The sequence below is a fragment of the Adiantum capillus-veneris genome, chromosome 12 (assembly GCF_014529385.1).
Source record: "Adiantum capillus-veneris isolate H3 chromosome 12, ASM1452938v2, whole genome shotgun sequence".
Taxonomy (NCBI): Eukaryota; Viridiplantae; Streptophyta; class Polypodiopsida; order Polypodiales; family Pteridaceae; genus Adiantum; species Adiantum capillus-veneris.
Window position 1 is genome coordinate 132,626,665 of NC_140942.1, and position 23,291 is coordinate 132,649,955.

Genomic DNA, 23,291 nt, shown 5'->3' on the forward strand with positions numbered 1-23,291 from the left:
TACATGTTCCCACATTAAGCATACATGGCGTATATATCTGCAATTTCTGCAAATTACAATCAAGCCCCGCTTTATTCAATTTCTGCAATTTCTACCAGCTCTGCAATTTTCTGAAATTCTGCACTTTTTGAATTCTGCTGTTTCTGAAATCTGCTATTTTCTGAAAATCTGCACTGAAAAAAATTCTGCGAATTTCTGTAAATTTTTGACTGCCTGCTGTACCGGGGGGGGGGGGGGGGGGGGGGGGGGGGGGGAGGGCGTGGGGCTGTAGGGGCAGCGTGAGGGTGGGGACAGGATTGCAGGGCAGTGAGAGAGAGAGAGAGAGAGAGAGAGAGAGAGAGAGAGAGAGAGAGAGAGGAGTGGCCCGAGGGTAGAATATTGGAGGCCCGAGAGGGGGGGGGGGGGGGGGGGGGGGGGGGGGGGGCGGGATTGCAAGGCAACGCGAGAGAGAGAGAGAGAGAGAGAGAGAGAGAGAGAGAGAGAGAGAGAGAGAGAGAGTCTCCTGAACCAATCAACCTTGGCAATGAATAGCTGGATGTGTATACAATGGAGGCAAGGGGTTGCTTATAGCAAGCTCAGTAAATTGCCCTGCCCAGACTTCGACAAATAAGTAAAATAAATACCTAAAAGCCAAACTAAATAACGGGATCACATTGGGCAGTTCACTTGAGATGCCAAAACTCTAACACGACCTAGGTAATGTGACTAAGCAAGACAAGCTATGTTGACACGGGTTGGGGCAGCTCTTGCAAAGGCAGCAGAGCCAATGACTAGGTTAAATTCGGTAACATACGCGATCCAGAACCGAGCAGAGAATTTGGAGCTTGGGGTTACTGACAGCCACACTAGTCATAGTCGAGCAAGGGCAAGTGTTCCAAAGTAAAGGCTAAAAGCACTCAAGGAAGAGCAGAAGCATGCCACTGTAGTGGAACTATTGCGAGGACCAAAAGCTTAGGTTCTCTCTCCACGAGTTTGTTGGAATCTGCACTTCTTCGAGACATGCCGCGAGAACGTACAGACGTGGAGAATAGTGTGTTGCGTGAGCAGCAAAAGCACTGAGCAGCCTGTCTTGTCTCGTAGGCAGTGAGCAGCAACCTTGTGTATGAGAGGCAGTAGGGTGCACGCAGGGTAACCTGGAAGGTGAAAAAAGGCGCAGGGAGTAACAGGGTCTTCAACTCGACACACTCTCTTGCTCAACAAGGCGCCCAAAGATTAGGGTTCACAAACACGCACAGCGCGCGGGGTCTGTTGAGCAACGCGCAAGTCTACAAGTGAGCTCGCATAGAACTACTGCAGAAGGTCACAAAGCCTGCACAGTAAACCTACCTTCACGTCAATCTCCGGAACTTTAAGGATGGTTTTGTTAACTTCCCTTTTAATTCCCTGACTGTTTGGTCGATAATTTACATAAAATCCATTGGTCTTTAATTTCCCTGCAAATGTGCTGCAAGTGGTTGAGAATCCTGATCGTTCCAAGGAGGTAGCAAGCAAAGGGGAAACTGGTCTGCCTGGGGGGGCGCCGGGGGGGGGGGGGGGAGAGAGAGAGAGAGAGAGAGACGGATGTCAAAGGTGCAGTGGAAAAGGGTGAATCGGGTGATGAACTTGTCTGCAACCGCGAGCAAACCTCCTCTCGGGACGATCTCGGATCTATCGCGACAAATCTCCTCCGACAGAAGCTCTTGGCACGTACCACCCACTGAACGGGTACGGGCAGCCAAGGACACATGAGACCACGCGTGTAGGGGCTCAACACAGGGAAAAGGGAGCGCTAGAGAGAGGTGGAGAGATCGCTGGAGAAAAACACCACGGAGAGAGAGAGAGAGAGAGAGAGAGAGAGAGAGAGAGAGAGAGAGAGAGAGAGAGAGACGATGGCGGAGAGAGAACATGCTAGAGAGAGAATGTGGCACACACTGCAAAATGCTAGCAACTTGCAAAACGCTAGACAGAGAGTGTGCCCAAACGTTGGAACTCTGCACTGGACTGGAATGCCAAAAGTTTACAAGGGGGTTTGTTGCATATAAAGGCAAATAGGAAATTTGCCCTACCTACTAGAGAAAACCCACGATCTTCATAAGTGGCCCTAAAATGCTAATAAATATGTAAACTCACTAAAAGTAACCTAAGACGCATATTTAGTAGCAGAATGCAAAAGACTTGAGACTCTAACCTCGGGAAACCATAGGAATGGGGGTCCCACCTCACGCCAACCTACCGGGTGAGCAACACCGTAGAGTGCATCGCCGAGAACAAGTATATCTACCTCAGATACGGCCGGGCACAGCCACAAAACAGCCCTCACTCCCTAATCTGCTCCTGGGAGATACTTGAGCCACCACTGAACACGAATCTAAACTCTAATACCCCCTCTCAGCTCCTGGACGAGAAACAAGTCCAAGTGAGCTGGCATAAGAGGATAATGTCGTGTCACGTGTCACAAAGCGATGACGTGGCTGCCCGCAAACCCTAATTTGCTGAAACCCTAACCCTAACCCTAACTGCATAAAAAATCAAATTTGCTGACTGGCTAGCTGCAGCGTAAAATGCGGAAAGGCTGCCACGTGGAAATCTGTACAGACGCCCGCAAAAAGCGGTGCAATTTGCGACAGTTGGGGCAATTTTTGGACGTTCGCCTTTTTTACGCAAGTTGAAGATACTTCTTTTGCTTTATTTTAATAAAGCATAAAAGAGAGAGAGAGAGAGAGAGAGAGAGAGAGAGAGAGAGAGAGAGAGAACTTTTGCTTTATTGTTCCATAGAGCTTTTGATTTTCAGCTTTTGGGCTTTGCTTTTGGCATCCCTTGTAACTTTAGATATGTGAGCGGGCCTCTCACAACTCACAGCATCTGGATGCAGACTCTGAGTGTGAGCGCCTACCCGCACTCTTGTACTTTGAACTCGGATTAATACAAAAAGAAATACTGAAAGGGCACCAGTCTTTGGGGCCAATAACTCTAGGCACGAAACTCCGCCCGGAACAGTGTCGAATCAATTGTGAACTGTGAACTGTTTTGAAGTGGTTATTTGTGCTGTCGCGGTAGATTCTTGACTTGGAGTGTCCAAGTCTGTTACATCACGTGCGCACTTCACTTGCACCACGTGGACACACTTCTGCCATGGTTTAGCATCAATCATAGCCTAGCTTAGGACTGAGCCTGGCACTTTGTGAGCCTCTAGCAGGACGTGCATGCCCAGGCCGGTCACAATTGCATACCCTCTCTTGCATAGTCAGTTAGCATGAGCATTTTTCAGAGTAGATCCTTATCTTGACGACAATACCTTCGTCATCATCATCGTCATCACAGTCCCGGACTTGACGACGACACCATCGTCGTCATCGTCACAGTCACCATCGTCGTCGAAATAGACGAACAGTACCCATCGTTGACATCACCGTCTTCGACGCACAACCGTCATTGACTTCATCGTCTTCGACACAATACCGTCTCGACTTCATCGTCATCGACAAAGACCCTTAGTACCTCATCGTCGACTTCGTCTTCTTCGACATAGACCTCATCGTGGACCTCCCCACCTTCGATATAGAACCAGCATACCCGTTGTCGATATCATCGTCATCGATAGAGACCCATCAGTACCTCGTCATCAACATCATCGTTATCGACATAGAACCTCAGTACCTTAGTACCCCTTCAGTACCTCAGTACCCGGTCCACAGTATCAGTACCTCATTACCCACTCCCCAGTATCAGTAGCATCAGCACCCATTAGCATCAACATCATTGTAGTTAGCATTGTGCAAGAATAAAGAAAGTACTTGCTCTGGCAACAAAGCAAGGGGACCCTTGAGGGTTGGGACACGACATCCCTGTGTCGTCTCTTTTCTCTCTCTCGTCTCTCTCTTTCTTTCAATTCAGTTCAGTTCTTTCAAGTTAAGTAAAGTGTCCCTTGTGTTTGTGTGCGGAGTACTAGATCCGAGCAAAACCTTATTCTCTTCCGTTGCACATGACATTGGTATCAGAGCTCTGTGCGTGCTTCGGCTTCGCGAACTCAAGGGAAGAACCATCAAGAACCAAGAACCAAGAACCACCAAGAACCAAAGGAACCTCTCTTAATTTTTTTTCTGAAGAATCTTTGAGTCCCGACCATGGACTTACCCGATCCCATCTTCATTGCCATGTCTTTTAAGGAAAATCGACATAGGATACACGAGAACCCAAATCTTGAGTACCAGATCTCCTAGCCTTGTATACGGATATGGAAGGAGTTGGAGACAGGATCCCTAACCTCTTCTACATTCGCATTCGCATGTAGCGTGCATCCATTTCCCTCGTCGTTGAACCTTTGGAAAGGACTTCGTAACCAAACCTCAGCCCATCAGCACCGGTAATGTTTTCACCACAATCAATGTTCGGGGAATAGCTCTTGCTACAGCAGGCACAGTAGCACTATCTGGTATAGAGCCCACGCTAATATTCGGCAATCGTAGTAAGGCTGGACAATGACCCTTACGCGTTGTTTGCATCGCCAACAGTACCCACAGCACCTGCAATACCATCAGTCCCTGGTTTTGGAGGAATTTGCATTGGTTTGTGCATCACAGTATCAAAAGCATTCATTAGTCAGCACCAGAAGTACAGATAGAAGTTCGACAGGTGTGCCTCACTTTTAACAGGGGGATGTCACATGCGCACTTCACTTGCGCCACATGAACACGCTTCTACCATGGTTTAGCATCAATCATAGCCTAGCTTAGGACTGAGCCTGGCACTTTGTGAGCCTCTAGCAGAACTGGCATGCCCAGTCCGGTCACAATTGCATACCCTCTCTTGCACAGTCAATTAGCATGAGCATTTTTTAGAGCACATCCCTATCTTGACGATGACATGCTTGCACAAATGCTACTACAATGATACCGATGCTGAACTGAAAGAAAGAGAGAGACGAGACAGAGAAAAGAGACGACACGAGAATGTCGAGTCCCAACCCTGAAGGGCCCCCTTGCTCTGTTGCTAGAGGAAGTACTTTCTTTATTCTTGCACAAATGCTACTACAATGATGCTGATGCTACTGGGTATTGATGATACTGATGTTGGAGACTATGACGATGACGACGAAGGTGTCGTCGTAAAGTCCGGGATCTGCAGCGATGGTGTCGTCGTCAATATAGGGATCTGCAATGACAATGACGAAGGTGTCGTCGTCAAGATAGGGACTGCGATGACGATATCGATGACGACGATGGTACCTCATTTTGAAAAGGAGGGGATGTCACATGCACATCTAACCCTGTGTGCCTGTGGACAAGCTATCTCAGGTCTAGGATTCAGGTCAGCTTAGGAAGTATTCTGGCACCTTTGTGAGCCTGTGAGCGCGCCGTGCATGTCCAGGCACTTAGAGTAGTTGCATGTCCTCTGATTACACACCCAGTACCACCCAGCATATGCATTGTCCATGTGAAGTGTGAGCTTTATCCTATAGTGTGAATCAAGGAGAGAAGAGTGGAATTATCCCACATGCTATGGAGCAAAGCTGTAGAGCTACTTAAAGCTCATTCAATAAATGAATAAACACAACTCTATTTTGCACTACATCCTTGCCTATGGTGAGCCTGTGCTAAGCTAAGTCACATACTCAAGATTGTATTTATGAGTCCAAGCTAATTCTATCTTGGAACATAATTCACTTGAGTGATAATCTTGCTTACACACACACTCACACACTTGCACTATGTCTGTCTTTCATCCACCCTAGCTAGCACGATCCCATTTCCCAACAAGTGGTATCAAAGCCACAGGTATGCTAGCTAGGTTTGCTATTATGCATTTGCATGATTGCAAAATTAGCATTCCTTAATCATCATTAGTTAGATTCATTAGGTTTTCTCCTCTATTCAATATCATACCTAATTAGTACTCCATTGGCTAGCATGAGCATGTTCTTGAGTTAAAGACTCTTGGGCCACTACTCATTGGCCAATTAAAAGCCTAATTAGCGTTAATATGCATTTATTTGCCATCAAGAACTTGCATCTTGCATTCAATAGCTGCTCATTATTTAGCAAATTGGCATTTGCAATTTGGTGTGTGTGCGTAGCCCCATTCGAGTGCTTCCCATCAAGCCGATCCATGCTCAAATGCCCTTCATTTGCACATTCTAGAGATTGACTGATTTTTCCCTCGTGCACACTCCCACTCTGGATTTTTTGCAAAACAATTTCCAGAAGTTTTGTTTAGTGTGTGTGGTGCATTTAATGCCAAAGAGGAAATTCTTCTCCTTTTTGTCTTGGGAAGGCAAATCTATGATTCAACACCGTGTCAACCTCCTATTTTATAAGAGTTGACCATCTTTTTGAGGGACCATACCACAAAAGGCCAACTAGCAAGGGCGCCCATTGGGCGGATTCCAAACAAGCATTGAACCGCATTGTATGCGTGAGGCGGGTCCGCCGATCGGCAGTTCCAGCTATGTTTGACTGCGCCATCCGACGGCTTTGTTTGACTGCGGACTGGCGATCGACCGCGACCGGCTCACATTAAGTGAGCGCTCTGATGCGGCCGACCGACGACGAGCTGCCCAAGGCGCTTAAACGTTTTTACCATGGTCGGCTGCTACCCGACAAGCTCATCAACAAACCCCGCTCTTGAAAGCCTCTGATCCCGCAAGTCTCAAGCTCCAAGCCCATTCCCACTACCCACTGGCAACACCTCAAGCTCCAAGTGCTTATTCCCGCCTAATGCTATACCTTAGCCATAAGGGAATGCTCTCACGAGCTCAATAAGAATTGAAAGTAAAAGAACCAAAGCTATTCAAGAACTTAATGTGACTTGACGGGTTTCTATATGAAAGAACTGAGAAGTCCCACCAGGAAACTCACATCAAACCATGTCTTGAGAACCCAAATAAGAGAACCGACCAATTTCCGATACTTAGTAGCATCTGCCACATCTGGGGAATCATTTTGTGACAACTTCTGATTAGGATCGACTCCGATCCATAGGGGTTGAAAAAGATGCCCCCCTCTGTCTGCCATACCTCCAATCCAAGAAAGTAGTGAAGCAAGACAAGATCTGTCATCTTGTAAGGTGCAACGGAATGTGTCACAAAAATACGGAAGCGTAAACTGACGTTTAATTGCACTTCAAATACTCAAGAGAATTAGAGGGAGAGAGAAAACTTGACACTTCATTGGGGACCAGAAGATGGGCTGGTCCCCCCCCATAAAGAGAATATCTTTATTACTAAGGGAGAATCTTTACAAGCACAGGAACGGGGCATACACCCGTCCTCTATTCTTTCTTCTGTTCTGTTTTGACTACTGACTGAGAAAGTGTTTCCACTTTCTTTCTGCTTAGGGGATTTCCCCTCTTCTGCGAGACCGTTGGAAGCTCTCGAAAAGAGAGTCTATCTTCCAAAACAGCTCCTCGGAAGCTCTCACAGAGGAGAGTCCATCTTCCGTTATGTGTTGCCTTCATGCTCATTCATTCATGCATCGAACACAAAAGAGAAACAAGCAAAATGCACACGCACATGCTTGCTGTAATTTTCTGCACATAACCTGAAATTCTTACCTGTGCACACCCCTACGCCGAAACAGAGGTCTTCTTCACGATGGAATCACACCAAACTTGATGTAGGCTTAGGATAAGGAGAGAGAAGAGAATTTCTATGGTTGATTTGCTGAAAACAGCCCTAATCGAGGTGATTAGAGGCTGAAAACAGAGAATTACAGCAGCCGCACTCTACTAAGAGAGCGTCTACGGCAGCTTCTCGCGATGAAACTTCACCAGAAGGTGTCTATGACTGTGAGATCCCTTGTTCTTGACAATGGGAGCACAAGGCTACCACATATGTCGCAAGGGGCTGCTCTCAAGCTTCAATGGAGGGCTCCACCGCGTAGAGCATGCTCACATTAGGGGGGGTAGGTGCACTGCCAGCCTTAAAAATGGGGGAGGGGGGGCTCCTAAATAGCCATCATGGAGAGGGGGTGCTAGGAAGAGAGAGAGGGTGAGAGTGAGAGTGAGAGAGTTAGTTTGCATTGATAAGTGTGCCACTTGGCACACTTACTTAATAACTTTAAAAACCCCTCAACTTTCACTTTTAAAAATCCCTAGGCTATTAATGAGATGTGCACATTAACTCACAATTGCACACACAGATGCTACTAATGAAATTGTTCGCTCCTCCCCAACGCAATGCCGTACCGACACTGCTCTGGCATTACCTACTCGCACTTGTCTGGCCATTTGGTCCGGCATAGACAATTTAAAAATACATTAATTGACTTATCCTAAGGCCGTAAAATGATTTAGGCCTTAGGATTATTATTCTAAGAACCCCATCTCATTCATGTGCTTGCACTAGCGCGCGTATCTTTCTGAGCCTGTAATCTGAGGCTGCTATCTACCCCTTTATTGAAGTCCCGATTTCCCAATCGCTAGGGCTTCAGTGTATTTTTCTGCTAGGGTCTCCCTGAGGTGCACTGGCCCAAACTTGGGCGCACCTGAGGCCCCAGAACTGCTAAATCTATTCTAATGTGCACACAACTAATCAGATAACTCTTTTCTCGTAAATAAATTAATTATTTACAAGTCTGACTTAGTTACAGAATGAATGTTGTATTTTCTCAAGATTAGTGATCTTTATTTGCTCAAGGTTCCTTTCAGTTCCTAGGGAAAGAGAGAGCTTCCGTCTTATGGAGAGTGCTATGATCACGAACAAAGTGAGTGGATATTGTGCGTGCAAGTGAATGAGACTAAGAGAAGAGATACGACACCCGAGAGGTTGTAAAACCCTCCTCCGAAGGCCCCACTCTCGTCGGCGAGAGTGGTCTACTTTGATTGCACAAAGGTGTACAATGCATATGCAATGGATTGATGCAATGGGACTATGCCGATGATGACGACGGTGGTGACGACGACAACTTGATGGCTGAAATCTAAGATCTTCTAATCGCTGAATTTCGGGACTGTTTCGGTGGCTGAAAATGACTGTTTTGGCTGCGTTTCCTTTGGCTAATGATGGGGGAACTTCTGCAACTAATCTGGGATGTATCTGCTACTGTTCATCTGCTGGAAATCTCCGTTTTATCAAGGCTGAAAAACGCTGAGATCTGCAAGTACTGCTGGCGTTTTTGCAAGGAAACGCTGACTGAAGATGCTAGCGTTTTTGCATGGAAAACGCTGGGGCTGAGGCTTGTAGGTCGCGGAAAAAACGCCAGAGAAGAAACTTATGGCAATGCTAATGCTGTGGGAGAAAAACGCCAGGATGAGGGAAGGATGGCGATGGTTTCTGCTTAAAAAAGCGCTAGGGGATGCTGAGGGGGGGGGGTACTGCTGAGAAGTCGCCTGTTGAGCGGGAAGCTCCTGCTGCCTCCTCTGCCAGAAAGTGCTAACTTGGGTTTGCTTATATATTAACTTAGCAAAATTGCCCTACCTACTTTTGTTGGAAAGTCACTTAAAAATAATAAGTGAAAATAACCAAAAATAGGGAAATAGACTAAATGCACTGGAAAATTCCCCTAACTGATGCTAATGGATTCGGATGGGAATTCCGTGATCATGCTGTGTGCAACCGTAGGATATGCATCTATTGCTAAGTGACTGGGCATGCACGGTCTACAAATAGACTCACAAGAGTGTCAAATCACTGCTAATCTAGACTTGACTGAACTGACTGAACCCTACTGTGGTGTAGCTTGTCCACGGACACATAGGGTTGGGATGTGTCACGTGACACATCTCAAACTCCTTAGCCAAGGTCTCCATTGTACTGCGAATGTGCTCAACATGGCTACCTGTAATCACAAGATCGGCCACATATAGGATAGCAAGCATCACCAATCCTCCCTCACGGTAAATGTATAAATTTGGGTCTGCAGAAGATCGTTGAAAGAAGTGTCGTAGGAAGAAAGAGTCTATCTTCTAATACCACGCTCAAGGAGCTTGCTTCACGCCATAGAGAGCCTTTAGCAACCTACAAACCATGTCTACAAAGTTTGGATCCTCGAACCCTTGAGGTTGCTCCACATACACCTCCTTCTCTAAGTCAACATTGAGAAATGCAGAAACAACATCCATCTGAAACATGGGCCAACCAAAAAAGGCAACAAGGGTAAAAACTATCCGAATGGTCGCCATCCTCGCAAATGGCGCAAAAGTCTCGTCATAAACCACAACAGGGTTTCTGAGAGAAGCCCTTGGAAATTATGCTTGTCCAAAGAACCATCAAATTTGTACTTGGTCCTGTAGACCCATTTGACACCAATCACTTTCCACTTGGCAGGCCACGGAACCAACTTCCAAGTGTTGTTATTTGTCACAAACTACTGACGTGTCAAGCCACTGAAGAACAAAGCCAACCTGCAGATCCCTTGCCAAGGGACCTAAACCCTAAGAAGCAGCATGTCAGGTGTAGCAGAAGAGTTTAAGGATTTAGCTTAGATCTAGTACTCCGAACAAACACAAGGGACACTTTACTTCGCTTGAAAGAATTGAATGAAAGAGACACGAGAGAGAGAGAGAGAGAGAGAAGAGACGACATCGAATATCGGGTCCCAAACCCTCAAAGGGCCCCCTTGCTCTATTGCCAGAGCAAGTACTTTCTTTATTCTTGCACAATGCTGATACAATGATGCTAAATGCTGAGATGCTGATGCTAACGATGCTAGGTACTGAGGTACTGCGGGGTACTGATGGGTTCTATGTCGATGACGATGACGACGACGACGACGTACTGATGGGTTCTATGTCAACGACAAAGACAATGACGACAAGGTACTGATGGGTTCTATGTCGACGACGAGGTACTGATGGATTCTATGTCGACGACAACGACGACGACGACGAGGTACTGATGGGTCTATGTCAACGATGAATGTGGATGTAGGTCCTGTTGCGATGTAGACACCGACCAACCGAGTTGATAGGTAGCCTTACTATTGTCGCAAATACCAGCCTTCATGCTGACTCTGCCTTGCGAGCAAGTACTACCACTCGAATAGTCCTGTCCTGAAAACACTGCAGGTGAAGCTGAAAGGTAAGAGTGGTCGGAGGTATTTCCAGGGTTTCTTGTCGACGGAAGTGGATGCATGCTACATGCGACTCCGAATGCAGAAGAGGGTTAGAGATCATGTCTCCAACTCCTACCATATCCACATAAGAGGCAAGTAGATCTTGGTACTCAAGATCTGGGTTCTTGTGTATCCAATGTCGATCTTCCTTCAAAGACATGGCAATGAAGATGGGAGCTAAGAAGCCCATGATCGGGACTTGAAGATTCTTTCAGGAAAAAAAAAATTTGAGAGAGGTTCTTTTGGGTTCTTGGTTCTGCTTCGGTTCTTGATGGTTCTTGGTTTTTCTTGGGTACTTCAAGTTCTTGGTACTTCCCTTGAGTTCGTGAAGCCGGAGCACGCACAGAGCTCTGATACCAATATCAGGTGCAACGGAAGTGTTCATTTAGCTCGGATCTAGTACTCCGCACAAACACAAGGGACACTTTACTTTACTTGAAAGAACTGAATGAGAGAGAGAGAGAGAGAGAGAGAGAGAGAGAGAGAGAGAGAGAGAGAGAGAGAGAGAGAGAGAGAAAAGAGACGACACCGAATGTCGGGTCCCAAACCCTCAAGGGCTCCCTTGATTTGTTGCCAGAACAAGTACTTTCTTTATTCTTGCACAACGTTCATACAATGATGCTAAATGTTGAGATGCTGATGCTAATGGGTATTTAGGGGTACTGCAGGGTACTAAGGGGTGTTGAGGTACTGATGGGTTCTGTGTCGACGACGACGACGACGACGACGACGAGGTACTGAGGAGTTCTATATCAATGACGATGATGTCGACGACGAGGTACTGATGGGTTCTACGTCGACGACAAGGACGACGACGACGAGGTATTGATGGGTCTATGTCGACGACGATGACGAGGTTCTGATCGGTTCTGTGGATCCTTATGCTGAGCTAGGCAAGGGCCAAGCCAAGGCACAAGGGGTACTAGGTGCCGGGGTACTGTGTCGACGACGACGACGCCGCTATGGCTGAATGCCGGAATCTGCTACCAATGTCGATGGCTAAGGCCTGCAACCATGACAAGGCTAGGTTGGAGTCTATTGATGCTTCCAAGATGAAAAGGCTGAAAAACGCTGGTCATGAGAACGTTGATGGAGAGGAGGCTAAAACGCTGGCTGATCTGGCCCTACAAATGCTGAGGCTTCTGGCCTTCTTCTCCTGCTTCCTCCTCTGCCAAGTGCTAGCGCCCAATGGCCTGCATATATAGATGCATGAGGCTAGGTCGAGTATGTCACGTGACACATCCAGCCCTATGTGTCCGTGGACAAGCTACAGCATGATCAGGGTTTGGTCAGTCCAGTCAGTCTAGATTAGAAGTGATCTGACACTTTTGTGAGTCTATTCGTAGACCGTGCATGCCCAGTCACTTAGTGTAGATGCATATCCTTTGGTTGCACACAGCATTATCATAAGCATTCCCATCAGAATCACTTAGGATAATTTTCCAGTGTATTTAGCCTATTTTACCTATTTTTGGCATTTTTCACTTATTAATTTAAGTGACTTTCCAACAAAAGTAGGTAGGGCAATTTTGCTAAGTTTGTATATAAGCAAACTAGAGCTAGCACTATTTGGCAGAAGAGGCAACAGGAGCCAAGCTCAGCAGGCAACTTCTCAGCAAGACCAAGCCTTGGTGGACCTTCCCTCCAAGCAACAGATACCTCCTAGCATTTTGCATCAGCCTTGTCATCGCCAGCAAGTTCCAGTGTCTAGCGTTTTTGCATCAACAAGGATCGCCAGCAAAAGACCCCAGCCTACCTAGCGTTTTTTATTACCATCAGCCTAGCGTTTTTGACAAAAGCAGCCTGGCGTTTTCATGAGGATTCAGCCCCCTAAAGAAGCAGCAGATTCAGTCGGAAAGACCCTCAGATTTCAGCCTTAAGAACCTATGTTTTCAGCCCTAAACCTGCAGATTTTCAGCGACAAAGACCCACAGAAAACAGCCCCAAATCAGCGTTTTTGGACTAGTCGCAGATTTCAGCCCATGGCGTTTTTGGACAGCAGTAGGAAGATTGCAGATTTCAGCCCTTAGGTCGACTTCGTCATCCCCGTCGTCATCGCCGACATAGCCTAGACTTGCATCAGTCACATGCATTCAATTTGTACCAGTTTGTGCAATCATAAGTAGACCACTCTTGCCAACGAGAGTGGGGCCTTCGGAGGAGGGTTTTACAACAATCTCTGGTGTCGTATCTCTCTTCTCTCTCTATCTCTCAGTCTCATACACTTGCACGCACAGTGTCCATTCATTTTGTTTGTGATCATAGCATTCTCCCATTAAGAACGGAAGGCTCTACCTTCCCTAAGAACAAAAGGAACCTTGAGCACAGTTCGGAGCACTCATCTTGAGCAAAGCGCAAACATTCATTCCGCTGCACCTAACAGAGAAACACAAATGCAGCCCCACGACCTTGTAAGCAAATAGACTGCAAAATGACTTATTAATAAATACCAAGTTAGAGGTGGTTCACACGCGGCAAAACACCTACATGCTGAAAATGCTATACTGTGCAAGAGAGGGTACGTAACTATGATTGGCTTGGACATGCACGTCCTGCTAGAGGCTCACAAAGTGCCAGGCTAGGTCCTAAGCTAGCTATGACTGATGTTAGACTGTAGCAAAAGCATGTCCACGTAGCACAAGTGAAGTGCGCACGTGACACAACAGCAGCAACAGAAGAAGCAATAGCAAAAAGAGTTTTCACCGACTTACAGAGCCTTGCCGAGAGGCCTATTTCTAAAGAGGAGTTCCCACCAACTTATGGGACCCCCATTCGATGGGGTCCAAGTTACCTACAGGGATTAAAATAAATCAGGACCAACCAATTACTTGCGCTGACAGTGCCACGTGGAAGCCTGTACGGACTTCCACATCTTATGTTGCAGGTGCTGAAGTGGCATATTGTACGGATTTTGCAAATTTGATGTCACGTGACACATCCAACCCTATGTGTCCGTGGACAAGCTACAGTATGACCAGGGTTCAGTCAGTCAAGTCAGTCTAGAATAGGAAGTGATCTGGCACTTTTGTGAGTCTGTTCGCAGACCGTGGATGTCCAGACACTTAGTGTAGATGCATATCCTCTGGTTGCACACAGTATGATCATAAGCATTCCCATCAGAATCCATCAGAAATCTTTACGTGAATTTTCCAGTGAATTTAGCCTATTTTCCCTATTTTTGACATTTTTCACTTATTATTTTTAAGTGACTTTTGTTGGAAAGTAGGTAGGGCAAATTGAGTAAGTTTGTATATAAGCAAACCTAGACTAGCACTAATTGGCAGAAGAGGCAGCAGGAGCACTCGCTCAACAGGCAACTTCTCAGCAGAACCCCTAGCCCTAGCGTTTTTGCTCCACAGCAACCACCTAGCGTTTTTTAACCAGATCAGCCAGCGTTTTTGCTCTTGTAGATCCCTGGCGACAGAAAACTCAACAAGAAGCCTAGGGTTTTGCATTTGCAGAACAATCGACGACAGATTGCAGATTTTCAGCCCTAGCGTTTTTGCATCTGCATCATCACCCCCCAGCGTTTTGCAGATTCACCGCAAGGACCCCTCAGCCCTAGCGTTTTTGCATCTGCATCATCACCCCAAGCGTTTTGCAGATTCACCGCAAGGACCCCTCAGCCCTAGCGTTAGTAAAAAGCCCAGATCGCCCTCCCTTCTGGCAATGTTTTTCAGCAAGGAAGCAGTCTCAGATTCAGCCTAAAGACCATCAGTTTTCAGCCTACAAGAAGTGCAGTTTTCAGCCATAAAGACCCGCAGGAAATCAGCGTTTTCGACAAGCCGAATCAACGCTTTTCCGCCGCAGCAGAATTCAGCCATTAGCATTTTGGGACAGCAGTAGAAGGACCTTTGTAACAAACTGCTGACGTGTCAAAGCCTAAAGAATGGAGCCAACTTACAAATGTGCCCGAGAGCAAAAACCCTAACCCTAATTTCTGCCAAAAACCCTAACTGCTAAAACCCTAATTTTGGAAACCCTAACTCTAAAACCTGCAAACCCTAATTCTAGAAACCCTAAGAAGAACAAGTAACAGAAGATGTCCTACCAACTTATGGGGACCCCGTCCGATGGGGCCCCAAGTGACATACAGGCATTAAAAATAAAGCAGAACACGCTCAAAAGACTTTGCACATCAAAATATGATGATGTGGCACCTGTACGGACGTTCCGAAATTCGCGGCGGATTTTTAGAGAAATCCCGAAATTTTAGGAAAGAGATTTTTTGGGGTCAACTTTTCATATTTGATGCTTTTAGGCTTTGGGCCTTTAAATATGAGCCTTGGGGGCCCTCTCTGGCACTTTTTAGCGCGCAGATTGCAGAGCAGGTGCTCCCCGGCTGTTGTACTTTGCGAATAAGCAATAATATAAAAAAATACCGAAAGGGGCGCCAAGGTTTGGGGCCAATACTCTCTGGGGTGGAATTCCGCCACTCCGTGTCGCGTGTCGTCTCTCTCTCTCAGTTCAGTTGTTATTGAAGTGTCTTTTCTATTGGCACGTGGTGCCAGCCTTGTGACAGTGGTATCAGAGCATCAGGCGTGTGCTTTTCTGAAAGCATACCGGTCCTACCAAGGAGCAGACAGAGCAAGATTGCGCTTTCAAAAGTTCATTGGAAATTTTAGCTTCGTGCTTCGACCCCAGACTTGTGAGCTACTCCCACCCTACCTTCATCGCGCATCGGGCGCGCTTCCGTCTTAACCGCTCATGTCTTACAGGGCATAAGCCATTAAGATCACTTACAAGAGAAGGATCCAAGATTTGTTTCGAGCTATTGTTTTTTCCCTCAGAGACAGTACCATGCAGATGTTGATAGCTACCAAGCAGCATACTCCAAGTACTTGGCAAGCTTTCAAGAAAAATTTTGCCCGAAGTTATATGGTTTCTGACGTCTTCCTTTGGAGTGCAACTTCTGGCAGAGTGGGGTATCCTGAAATGCTTGCCATGGAAACCCTAGCAGATTATATCTTGAAATTTCTCGACATCTCTCACTAGATGTCTCTTCTCGAGTTGATAACCTTGGAGGTTCGGTGGGATTGCTATCTCTTGGGACTACCATCGCCGCCAAAGAAACACTGTCTGTCCAAGAGCTGATGGACCATGCTGTGCTCGGCTACGACCTCATGGAAGGAACTTAACCCTAATTTTTGGTGCAGGTTTCAAGATGGAAAGTCAGTCGACTTTTCGAGCTCGACTGATGTCGAGATTGCTTTTTAAGTTTGAAATTTGTTTGAGAACTTGTTTAGTGATCCTGTTTGAAATTTCTTTGAAATGGATGGTGTCTGTTTTGAACCTGTTTTGGTGCCGATTTGAATTGTTTGACTCTGGTTTGATACTGGTTTCAATGATTGGTGATTTTACTCTCGGGTGGAGAAGTGAGAAATACTGTTTTTGTATTGTTTGAACCTCGGAACGACGCAGGCCGATGCCTGGGGAGCGTTTTGTTGTATGCTAGAAAACCTCCGAATGACGCAGGTCGATGCCTGGGGAGCGTTTGGTTGTATGCTTGAACCTCCGAGCGACGCAGACTGCGGTCTGGGGAGCGTTTGGTTGTACAGTCCTCTGAGTTCATGGCCCGGACCTTTTTAGGTTATTTGCGGGGGGAGTGACGAGGTAGTCGTTGAGTAGCTTCATACCGCAAACCGTTTGTCTAGGGGGAGCGCTCAGCGACGCTGTTTGTTGTGTCTTGTAACATGCATATGTAAGCATTTGTGTTGCATTGTGATGTGCCAATTACTGAATATTCCTAATTGGATGAGATTGCTTGGGTATGTAATTTTAGTGCATCAAGACACCCGTGGAAGATCAGTACGGTCTGGGTGTGATGGCTAATTTTACTACGCCGGAATATCAAGAGTTCCGCTTTGGACGAAAGGAGAAGCTAACTCCTTGACCAAAAGAGCAGAAAGGAGAAGCTAACTCCTTGATCAAAAGAGCAAAAAGGAGAAGCTAACTCCTTGATCAAAAGAGCAGAGAGAAAAAGCTAACTCCTTAATAAAAAGAGCAAACTGAATGTCCCTCGGAATGACCCTCGAAAATTTGTGAGCTAACTTGAGTTGTTTTGCAGATATGCTGTAATCACGGACGATTACTCCCTTTCAAAAAGGGGAGATGTAACAAACTGCTGACGTGTCAAAGCCAGAAGAACGGAGCCAACTTACAGATGTGCCCGAGAGCAAAAACCCTAACCCTAATTTCTACCAAAAACCCTAACTGCTAAAACCCTAATTCTGAAAACCCTAACCCTAAAACTTGCAAACCCTAATTTTGGAAACCCTAACCCTAAAACCTGCAAACCCTAATTCTTAAAACCCTAAGAAGAACAAGTAACAGAAGAAGATGTCCTACCAACTTATGGGGACCCCGTCCAATGGGGCCCCAAGTGACATACAGGCATTAAAAATAAAGCAGAACACGCTCAAAAGACTTTGCACATCAAAATATGACGATGTGGCACCTGTACGGACGTTCCGAAATTCGCGGCGGATTTTTAGAGAAATCCCGAAATTTTAGGAAAGAGATTTTTTGGGGTCAACTTTTCATATTTGATGCTTTTAGGCTTTGGGCCTTTAAATATGAGCCTTGGGGGCCCTCTCTAGCACTTTTTAGCGCGCACATTGCAGAGCAGGTGCTCCCCGACTGCTGTACTTTGCGAATCAGCAGTAATATAAAGAAATGCCGAAAGGGGCGCCAAGGTTTGGGGCCAATACTCTCTGGGGTGGAATTCCGCCACTCCGTGTCGCGTGTCGTCTCTCTCTCTCAGTTCAGTTGTTATTGAAGTGTCTTTTCTATTGGCACGTGGTGCCCGCCTTGTGACAACCCCCGATTTCAGCCCATTAGCATTTTGGACAGCAGATAAAAGATTGCAGATTTCAGCCCTTAGGTCGGTGTCGCCATCCCCGTCGTCATCGTCGACATAGTCTAGACTTGCATCAGTCACATGCATCCGCATTGTACCGGTTTGTGCAATCATAAGTAGACCACTCTCACTGACGAGAGTGGGGCCTTTGGAGAAGGGTTTTACGTCTCTAGTGTAATATCTCTCTTCTCTCTCTATCTCTCAGTCTCATACACTTGCACGCACAGTGTCCATTCACTTTGTTTGTGATCATAGCATTCTCTCATTAAAAACGGAAGGCTCTCCCTTCCATAAGAACAAAAGGAACCTTGAGCACAGTTCGGAGCACTCATCTTGAGCAAAGCGCAAACATTCATTCCGTTGCACCTAACATTGGTATCAGAGCTTTGACAGTGTTCTGTATTACTCAAGGAAAGAACCACAAGAACCACATAATTTTTTTTGCTTGTTGAGGTCGCATGAACCCAAGTTCACTTGGGCGTGTCGATTCCTAATCGTGTTTTTGAAGAGTGACAGAAAACCCAAGAAAGAAGGGCTTGTCCAGCCTCCCCTTGTGCCTCTTTTGACTCATTGAGAGCGGACCGTGCACTTAGCAGCCGGCCAATCAACGTGAGGTGGGAAAAAGCAACCTTGGTGTGAGCGCAAGGCCGCCAAGGGGTGCGCACGCCCACGAAAAAGAGTAGAACTCGGGTGAAGAGAAGATCCTTCTCTAACACAGCAAGCGAAAGAAGAACCTCAAGAACCCCAAGAACCAAGACCCCTAAGAACCCAAGTTCCTCGTGAACTTAAGAACCCAAGACCACAAGAACCCACAAGAACCCAAGGCTTCAATGGATGGTCATCACTCGAAGTGGAATGGGTACTTCGCTTGGAGGTGATGAGCATGAGAGAGGCGAAGAAGAATTTTCCCCACCAGGAGGTTTTTCCGACCCTCCCCCTTCCCCATCTACGCCAAGGATTGCACAAACTCCTATGGAGGAGTTGGAGCAGATGTTTATGAAAAGGAAGTTAGAACGCAAAGCAAGAAATGCAAAAAGAATGGCAGAAATGGAACGCATACACGCAGAAAGAGAAGCAGAAAGAAAGGCAGCCAAAGAGCGTGAGCATGAGCAAGCGCGACACATGCAAGAGTTGTTGCGACTCTTTTCTCAAGTGCAGGCACAAATGCAAGAGCTTCGGGAAAAGGAGACTCTCTCGGTCTCTTCTTCTCCAAAGCATGATACACAGGATTTGCATGCTGATAAGCATGATGATTTGATGATAATGATAAGCATGATGATTTAAATGACAATGACAAGCATGATGATTTGCATGATCAAGATGTGATTTCTCACAAGCATGATGATTTGCATGATCATGCTTGTGATTTCTCACAAGCATGATGATTTGCATGATCAAGATGTGATTTCTCACAAGCATGATGAGTTGCATGAAGATGACGTGATTGTTCACAAGGATGATGAGTTAGTGGATGCTTTTTCTAGCGCAGCTAACCTCGTTGCAGATTCGATCAATCACGAAGGATCGATCTTGGCTCTCGAGCCTAGGTCCAAAGAACCCTTACAGGAAGTACTATGTGTTCGTATGATTTGTCAGCATGCATTGTACGAGTGTTTCATTCGTGATCGTTTCCTGTATTTTCGTCAGCATCTTTATGTGATCCCTTTTCCTAGGCATGACATATTGTATGTTGAGCACATTTAATTCATGAATGAGCACGTATGTTTGCGAATTATTCATGAAAAGCTGAAAAGTATGCATTCAAAGAAGTCACATTCCATGTCTCTTCCTTGGCATGACACATTTGTAGAAAGAGCACATGAAAGTATGAGCACCAAGCATGGGCATTTCCATTGTGTTTTGCCAAAGTTGATTGATTTAGATCAGAAAAGAAAGATTCGATCTCATTGTTTGCGTGTGTTTGATGAATGGTTTGGCACTCCATCTCTATGTTCATCTGCATTGCATGGACAGTTTTTTCGAAGGAATAGTATTTTTCCAATCACTTTACATGGTAGGTATGTTCATGTTTTTGTGTTGAAAGTGGTTTCAGGAATTTTCAGCCTCGAAGATTCTTGAAGAAGGTGGAGAGGGTTCCGGATGCTATTGGCGATCTCCCTCGACGCCATACAGTTCGGTACCAGTACCTCACTTAAAAAAACGAGGGGATGTCACGTGACACATCCAACCCTATGTGTCCGTGGACAAGCTACAGCATGACCAGGGTTCAGTCAGTCAAGTCAGTCTAGAATAGGAAGTGATTTGGCACTTTTGTGAGTCTGTTCGCAGATCGTGCATGTCCAGACACTTAATGTAGATACATATCCTCTGGCTGCACACAACATGATCATAAGCATTCCCATCAGAATTCTTTAGGGAAATTTTCCAATGAATTTAGCCTATTTTCACTATTTTTGACATTTTTCACTTATTATTTTTAAGTGACTTTTGTTGGAAAGTAGGTAGGGCAAATTAAGTAAGTTTGTATATAAGCAAACCTAGACTAGCACTAATTGGCAGCAGAGGCAGCAGGAGCAGGAGCAGGAGCAGGAGCACTCGCTCAACAGGTAACTTCTCAGCATAACCCCAAGCCGTAGCGTTTTTGCTCCACAGCAACCACCTAGCGTTTTTTGGACCAGATCAGCCAGCGTTTTTGCTCTTGCATATCCCTAGCGACAAAAGACTCAACAAGAAGCCTAGCGTTTTGCATTTGCAGAACAACCGGCGACAGATTGCAGATTTTCAGCCCTAGCGTTTTTGCATCTGCATCAACACCCCCATCGTTTTGCAGATTCACCGCAAGGACCCCTCAGCCCTAGAGTTAGTAAAAAGCCCAGATCGCCCTCCCTTCTGGCAGCATTTTTCAGCAAGGGAGCAGTCTCAGATTCAGCCTAAAGACCATCAGTTTTCAGCCTACAAGAAGTGCAGTTTTCAGCCTACAAGAAGTGCAGGAAATCAGCATCTTCGACAAGCCGAATCAGCGTTTTTCCGCCGCAGCAGAATTCAGCCATTAGCGTTTTGGGACAGCAGTAGAAGGACCTCCGATTTCAGCCCATTAGCATTTTGGACAGCAAATAAAAGATTGCAGATTTCTGCCCTTAAGTCGGTGTCGTCATCCTCGTCGTCATCGTCGACATAGCCTAGACTTGCATCAGTCACATGCATCCGCATTGTACCAGTTTGTGCAATCATAAGTAGACCACTCTCACCGACCAAAGTGGGGCCTTTGGAGAAGGGTTTTACGTCTCTGGTGTAATATCTCTCTTCTCTCTCTATCTCTCAGTCTCATACACTTGCACGCACAGTGTCCATTCACTTTGTTTGTGATCATAGCATTCTCTCATTAAGAACGGAAGGCTCTCCCAGAACAAAAGGAACCTTGAGCACAGTTCGGAGCACTCATCTTGAGCAAAGCATAAACATTCATTCCGCTGCACCTAACATTTGACTAGTTGCTTTTTGGACCAGATGCTTTTAAAACTTGAACCTTTTCATGTGACTGCTTTTGAGAGGCCAAGAGCCTTTAAATATGAGCCAAGGGCTCATTCTTTGGCACGCTTCCGGGTGAAGGTGCAAAGCGTGGAGTACCGGCTTGTACTGAGTTCAAGCAATATAAAGAAATACCAAAAGGGGCGCCAACGTTTAGGGCAATGCTCTCTTGGGGTGGAGCTCAGCCACTCCCTATCTTGTGTCGTGCATCTCTTACAGTTCAGTTTGTTATTTAAAGTGCTTAAAGCTGTTCAGTCTATCTGCAATAATCCTCAAAGTAGACCACACAATGTCAGCAAGATCAAGCGAGATACTAGTTCTAACAACATCAGAGCTTCAGGCGTGTCCTTTCTGAAAGCATACCAGTCCTACCAAATAGAAGACAAAGCAAGATGGCGCTTCCAAGTTTTCCAAGAATTTTATTGAAGAATCTTCGTGTGCCAACCTCGGAGTTATTAGCCACTCCCACCCTTGCTCCATCGCGCAATCGGGCGTGCTCCCATCTTCATCACTCTGTCTTACAGGGCATAAGCCATAAGGAATTAAAGATCACTTGCAAGAGAAGGATCAAAGATTTTTGCGAGCCACCATAAAGTGGTGGAAGTCTATAGCTACCAAGCCGCACACTCCAAGGACTTGGAACGCTTTCAAGAAAAAAAATTGCTCGAAGTTACATGACATTCGACATTTTTCTTCGGAGTGCAGCTTGTTGCATCTCAAAATGCTTGCAAAAATAGGCAACATAAGCTTGCCTCACACAATAGCTTCTCAAAATGCCATTATTGGGTTTTCTTCTTGTAGGGCTGCGTTTCAAAACGCACGACACAGCGTCCTCAAGAACACCGTCAAGCTCGCCCAACTTAGAGCCTTCTTTGTCCAGCGTTTCAAAACGCCATGCTAGTGGCATGCTCGAACGTCTCTACACCTGCTAAGGACCCATCACATTGCAAACAACGTTTCAATATACGTAAGCAAAAGGCACAAGGGCGCAGCCACCGTTTCCAACTATATCTAAAAACGCAGGCTCAAGACCGCTTCTCACTTGCCAAACCGTGTAGACAATGCCTTTCCAAACACATGCAAAACTACCGCCGTGAAGATTTTTCTACCTCAGCATTTCAAAATGCTACGCAAAGAAAGTCCTTCAGCTACCATCACATCCAAGATTCCAAGGTCGTGAACGCCCCCGAGCCATAGTGTTTTGAAAAGCGCAATTACCAGTGGTAGGGCTTGAGGATGCGAATCCCAATGAAGAAAATGCCGTCGCACCACAACTCCTTCTATACGATTGTTCCTTTCCTCTTCTTTGCGTGCTAGTCCTCCCACCAAAGCTCTGATACCATGTCAAAGGCGACGATGTGGAAGCATAAAGCAATGGGGAGAATACGCGAGAGAGAGACTCTTGAACCAACCAACTGGGCAATAAATTAGTGATTTACAATGGGGGTAAGGCGGTGCTTATATACGAGTACCTTAGCAAATTGCCCTACCCAAGATTTAACAAATAAGTAGAATAAATACCTAAAGCCAAAATAAATACTCGGATCAGATTGAGCCATTCACTTGAGATGCATAATTTTAACAATACACTGACTTCTATTTATCGTACAATGTAGCAAAGAAGTTAGGCTCCAAAGCTTTGAGAGTTCCTCTACAAAAGAATATCATATGGCTAGAAAGAAGGCAACAACTGAAACGCTTTGCAATAGAGAACATTTCTGGCAAAAAGGGCCAATATTGGCAAAAGAGTCCAAAACGCATGGGAGAATCCTCATCTCCAATGGATTCATCGGCCTTTGTCCACCAGCAGATGCTCCTTTAGATGCTTCTTCATTGGCATTGGAGGTTGAGACATTGCTTGCTATATTGGATTCTCCGGATTGAATTCCAAATAGTCGTATCTAGAGGCACATCAT

At 45.9% G+C, this 23,291-nt stretch overlaps 1 protein-coding gene across 1 annotated transcript in view; it reads right to left on the reverse strand.

The window, feature by feature from the left end:
* The window catches only part of LOC147446527 (AP-1 complex subunit mu-2), a 40,659-nt gene that overhangs the window by 15,594 nt on the left and 1,774 nt on the right, over window positions 1-23,291 (reverse strand). The window lies entirely within an intron of this gene.